The following is a 6000-nucleotide window of genomic DNA, read 5'->3' on the forward strand; positions in this document are numbered from 1 at the left end:
CCTCCCACTGACAGCAATGATGGGGCACTATTTTTATTTTATTTTATTTTTTCTATTGACTAGTAGGTGCCTCATTTCCCACCCTCGGCTTATACTCGAGTCAATAGTTTTTCCCAGTTTTTTGTGGTAAAATTAGGTACCTCGGCTTATATTCGGGTCGGCTTATACTCGAGTATATACGGTATGCTTTTTTTCTCCCTAAAAAAAACCCCAAAATATTAGTCACATGGAGATGAAGCGTATCCCTTCGAATAGTATGGACTGTGTGATATGTGCAGATGTGAAACTGTATATCCTGGTTGTACAGAACCACCTAGAGACCAACAAAATGGTTATACGGGGCCTGCTCCAACAGCCATGTGGTGTGCAGACTTGTTGTTATTGGGTTTATGCACTGATGTAAAAATTCTCCAGCTATCAGAACCAGCTAGTCCATATAATCTATGGCCAGTTCAGGAGGCCAAATCCCTCCTCATGGCAGGTGAGGTGACACCTCCAGAGTTGATTGTCTAAGGCAGTGGTCTCCAAACGGCAGCCCGTTAGCTGAATATGGCCCTTTGCTTGCCTCTATCTGGCCCTCGGGGTACTATTCCTCCCACTGACACCAACAAGGCACCATTTATTCTACTGGCATCAACTGTGGGGCATTTTTGCTTACACTGACACCAATGATGGAGCACTTATTCCTTCCTCTGATACCAATGATGGGACACTATTCCCTCCACTGATACCAATGATGGGGCACTATTCCTCCCACTGATACCAATGACGGGGCACTATTCCTCCCACTGATAGTAATGATGGGGCACTATTCCTCCCACTGATACCAATGATCGGGCACTATTCCTTCCACTGATGCCAATGACGGGGCACTATTCATCCTACTGACATAAATGATGGGGCACTATTCCTCCCCCTGACACCATTAATGGGGCACTATTCCTCCCCCTGACTCCAATGATGGGGCACTATTTTTCCCCCTGACACCAATAATGGGGCACTATTCCTCCCACTGACACCAATGATGGGGCACTATTCCTCCCACTAATACCAATGATGGAGCACTATTCCTCCCACTGATACCGGTGATGGGGCACTATTCCTCCCACTGACACCAATGATACGGCACTACTCCTCCCACTGACACCAATGATGGGACAATATTCCTGCCACTAATACCAATGATGGAGCACTATTCTTCCCACTGACACCAATGGCTGGACACTATTCCTCCTTCCACTGACTACAAGCACTACATAATTTTTTTTAACTCCTATTTATGCTGGGACAATTTCTACTCCCACTGGGCTCTCCGGCCCTCCTAACGTCTGAAGGATAGTAAACCGGCCTTCTGTTTAGAAAGTTTGGAGACCCCCTGGTCTAAGGGTCACACTCCATCCCACAGCCATACCTCCATAAATTAAGTAGCCTGAAAAAATTAAAACTGGGTAATTTGTAGAGATCCTGTTCTAATCAGGGTGGATGGTGACTCTTGGTGGGCACCCACTAGCAGGATAAACCATGTTGCCCAAAACTGTAAAGTGAATTTCAGTTTTCAATTCCGTTTTATTCCATAGCAAATAGCCAACTTTTTGTATGTTCTTTTTTTTTCTTGTATTTCTGTAATGTTTACCTCTTTACACATTTCTATGTACTTTCCGCCTAGAAATAATAAATGGTAAAACGAATAAGTGTCTTCTGTGTACTAAGCTAAGAATTCATAATAGTAGAGATTGGTGCGTTGTGTTTCTAGTGCCTGTATGCTCGGTATAAATTTATAGTTATTCACTATAAAATTGCATCATGTGGCCGCTGATGGCATGCAGATAAGTGTCTCTGTGTTTAAGTTATCAGGGACCAGTGTGTGTGTGTGTATGATGGCCTAGTATAGGGATCTTCAAACTTTTTAAACAAAACACTAGTTTACTGTCCTTCAGACTTTGGTGAGAGGTGGGGGGCAGCAAGAGGAATAGTACCCCATTGCTGGTGTCAGTGGAAGGAATGGTGCCCCATCATTGGTGTAAGAAGAATAGTGCTCCATCATTGGTGTCAGTAGGAAGGATAGTACCCCATCATTGGTGTCAGTAGGAAGAATAGTGCCCCATCATTGGTGTCAGTAGGAAGAAAAGTGCATCATGATTGGTGCCAGTAGGAATAGTGCCCCATCATTGGTATCAGTAGGAAGAATAGCACCCCATCATTGTTGTCAGTAGGAAGAATAGTGCCCCATCATTGGTGTCAGTAGGAAGAATAGTGCCCCTTCATTGGTGTCAGTAGGAAGAATAGTGCCCCTTCATTGGTGTCAGTAGGAAGAATAGAACCCCATCATTGGTGTCAGTAGGAAGAACACAACTCCATCATTGGTGTCAATTAATTGTTTCCCATCATTAATTTCAGTAGGAAGGATAGTACACCATCATTGGTGTCAGTGGAAGGAACAGTACCCCATAATTTGTTGTCCGCAGGAAGAATAGTGCCCCATCGTTGGTGTCAGTAGAAAGAATAGTACCCAATCATCGGTGTCAGTAGAACGAATAGTACCCCATCATTGGTGTCAGTAGAAAGAATAGTACCCCATCATTGGTGTCAGTGGAATAAATAGTGCCATATCATTGGTTTCAGTGAGATTAGTGCCCCATCATCTGTGTCAGTGGAAGGAATATTACCCCATCATTGGTTTTAGTAGGAGGAATAGTGCCTCATCATTGGTGTCAGTAAGAATAGTGCCCCATCATTGGTGTCAGTGGAAGGAATAGTGCCCCATCATTGGTTTCAGTAGGAAGAATAGTATCCCATCATTGGTGTCATTGGAAGGAATAGTATCTCATCATTGGTGTCATTGGAAGGAATAGTATCTCATCATTGGTGTCAGTGGAAGGAACAGTACCCCATTATTTGGTGTCAGTAGGAAGAATAGTGCCCCTTCATTGCTGTCAGTAAGAATAGTGCCCCATCATCTGTGTCAGTGGAAGGAATAGTATCTCATCATTGGTTTCAGTAGGAGGTATAGTGCATCATCATTGGTGCCAGTAGAAAGGATAGTACCCCATCATTGGTGTCAATGGAATGAATAGTACCCCATCATTGGTGTCAGTAGACAAATAGTACCCCATAGTTGGTGTCAGTGAGAGGAATAAAGTCTCATAACAGTGGGAGAAACAGTGCCCCAAGGGCCGGATAAAGGCAAGGAAAGGGTCACATTTGGCCCCAGGGGAGCAGTTTGGAGACCACTTGCCTAGGAGACCAGTCAGATGACAAATGCAGTAGATGGCAATTTAGCCTGAGTTGTGTGTCTGCTCTGTGTGTGGGGGGAATGTTGCAGTCGGAAAAGTGTTAACGCAAGGACTCTAATTAAAGTCTAGTCTTCGCATTCACATACTAAACTAACCTGAAAGATTTCACAAATCTGAAATAGTCACCAAAAACAGATAAATAAGCTTCGAGTATGATGCACAGAACAGTTTTTATTTTATAACCAAGAGACTTTTTCTTTTAGTTTTGAATTTTTGTACAGATGCATAAAAGTAATTCATCATCTGAAGATTTCAGAATAATGGCCTTGCATGATTAAATTTAGTTTTAAAAAAAAAAAATTACAAATGAAAGCATTTCAAAGATTAAGAGGCAGATTACAAATATTGTGGTTAATTCGGGTTAAAACCCAACTAAAAAAACATTTTATTGGTAATAAACAATTGTTCCAATTTCCACTTCAATCTGCTGTATTTCAACACGATCTTCTATTCTTTGTCTATGGTTAGGTTTGTAGCAGTCCCCGTTGAAGTGGTAGATGACCTCAATGGACGGATGGTGGAAAGTGTCTTCTGTTTGTGTCCCACAACGAACCCAGAAATGCGAGGAGGCCATACTGATTGTGAGTGATAAGCACTACTTGATTTTTCTGCAAAATTTTGAGGGGAAGCCGGCGTAATTGGACCAATCGTTGTCGGAAGCCTAGGTATCGCCGTCACATCTAGCCCCACCGTCTACGCTTTTTTTCCACTAAATCAGGAGAAAAGGACAGGATCATCAGACTTCATACATAAACCAAAATTTATCATCAGATCGAACTGGACTTGTTCTGCAAGTGTTGAAGGTGTTTAGTACTTATCCGAGTGGCCTTTGGTTTTAGTGAAATATTCAACGTTACAAAGAAACATTGACTAACTAATAGCCTCACTGTGACCTGGATACACGAGAACCTTCAGAGACATGAGTGTAGGCAGGTGCGGTCTACTTTTTCCAGTGCAGGTAGCGCTCAACCAAAGCGGCATTGCAGAGGGAGTCAAGGGGAACATGGTTCCTCTATGGTTTCCTGGGGCACTTCGGAAGCAATTTGGTTGGATGCTGGTTGCCTATGTGACTCTGGATGCCACCTCAGGTGTGGCAGAGTCTATTCAGGACCCTGGCTCCTGGGTTTGGCGCACTTTCAGCGTGTGGGTAGTGTAGGGATGTCAGGGTCCTGTCCACGGCAGAAGTTCTGGAAGATCTGGCATTTCTGCCAGTACTCTGCATGGCCGCAGAAGCACACATCAGCCTCAGTCTGGTGCCAGACAGCCTTTATAAAGAGGCTCATCACTTTCTCAAGTTGCTGAATGATCTCTAGCTCCCCGTGCCCTGTTTCCTGTTTCCTGTGATTTTGACCCATGATTTCCTGTTACCGACTCGGCTTGCTCCTGGACCTGTTTACTCTGCTTTACCCCCTGATCTGACCTCGGCTTGGCTGACGGATACTCTCTCTCCTCTGTGTATGACCTTGGCTATCCCATCTGACTACGTCTGCTCTGATTCCCACCTGGTACCTGACCTTGATTTGAACCGACTACCCAGTAAACATCTAAAATCCCGGAGGGGCTTGCATACCACGCACAGGCGCCTCCTGCCTGCACACATCTATGTGCACCAGCTGTGCTTCTGAGTGGACCACCAACCAGCACTCCTACAGGCGACCTGTGCAACTTTGGGCCTGACTCCCGCTGTCCCACTCTCAGGGGAGTCCGGAACTTAGCCGCAAGGGAAGCCCTCTCCCCATTGGCCTCCATTACCAGGTTTGTGATAAGGGATAGGTCACCCGTCTGTCAGGGGCAATATTAGCGGTAGGGAAAGGTTCCAGATAGGAAAGGAAAGGTTAGGGATCTGCCTCTCTCCTTAGACACCTTCCCATTTGGGCTCGGACCAGCCAGGTCGCATTCCGTCCCTCCAGAGAGCCGCTGTCAGTATGGCTGAAACCTGCTCCGCTACACGATGCGGTCATCCGTGAGCATTCCCAGGCTGGGCTTCCCTCCTTGACTACAATACAAGTTACATTATTTGCTCCTGGACTGAGTGTGTGTTATTGCTGCGGAACCACACTGCACCCACCCACATGTAGTATATCTGTTGGTTTGGGCTAGTTCCTATACATCACTAATAAGCTTTACATTATATTTACTTGTATTTTCTTACACTAGTCATCGTACACGCCTAACAACAAAAGCAATAATACAAGCCACATGAGCAATCTAAAAGCAACGCAAGTTGTCCAACTAACCTCTTCCTTGTCTGGATTGGAGATCTTTCACTTGTTGATCCAATCTGCTCATTTGCATCTTGAGAGCTGCAATTGCTGAGAAAAGAGGAGATAAAACATAGTTACATCTTCATAGCAAAAGTAATTTATTTGCACCACTAACCATGCTGATGTGCATAACATGCAAGTGGTTTATTCCTCTTGGATCTGCTTTGTAAGACTCAAAAGCCAAGTGTGCCAGTTGAAGGAACATATTTAAATGGATGCCTCTTTGGTTCTTCTTTGATGTCTAGTACATGTCCACCCTGGAACTTTACTATACACAGTATTTAGCTATGCATCCATTAGACTGAGGGTTTCCAAACTGCGGCTTGCCCACTACAAGATCTTACATGGCCCGCAGCTAGAGTCATTGGTGTATCTTCAATGTGCACAGCAGAGGCTGCTTATGGTTTACACTTAACCCCCTTCCCTGTCCGACACACACCCAG

The 6000-nt window shown here is 44.6% G+C and overlaps 1 long non-coding RNA gene across 1 annotated transcript in view; it reads left to right on the forward strand.

Moving 5' to 3' along the window:
• The window catches only part of LOC149466244 (uncharacterized), a 12725-nt gene extending 7404 nt beyond the window's left edge, over nt 1-5321 (forward strand). Inside the window, exon 2 of the long non-coding RNA XR_016312163.1 lies at nt 3762-5321. This is a non-coding gene — a long non-coding RNA (uncharacterized LOC149466244). The remainder of the gene's footprint in view (nt 1-3761) is intronic.
• The last annotated feature ends 679 nt before the right edge of the window (nt 5322-6000 follow it).

Source organism: Staurois parvus, unplaced genomic scaffold (genome assembly GCF_062004578.1).
Source record: "Staurois parvus isolate SC_StPar_1 unplaced genomic scaffold, SC_StPar_1.0 ptg000132l, whole genome shotgun sequence".
NCBI lineage: Eukaryota > Metazoa > Chordata > Amphibia > Anura > Ranidae > Staurois > Staurois parvus.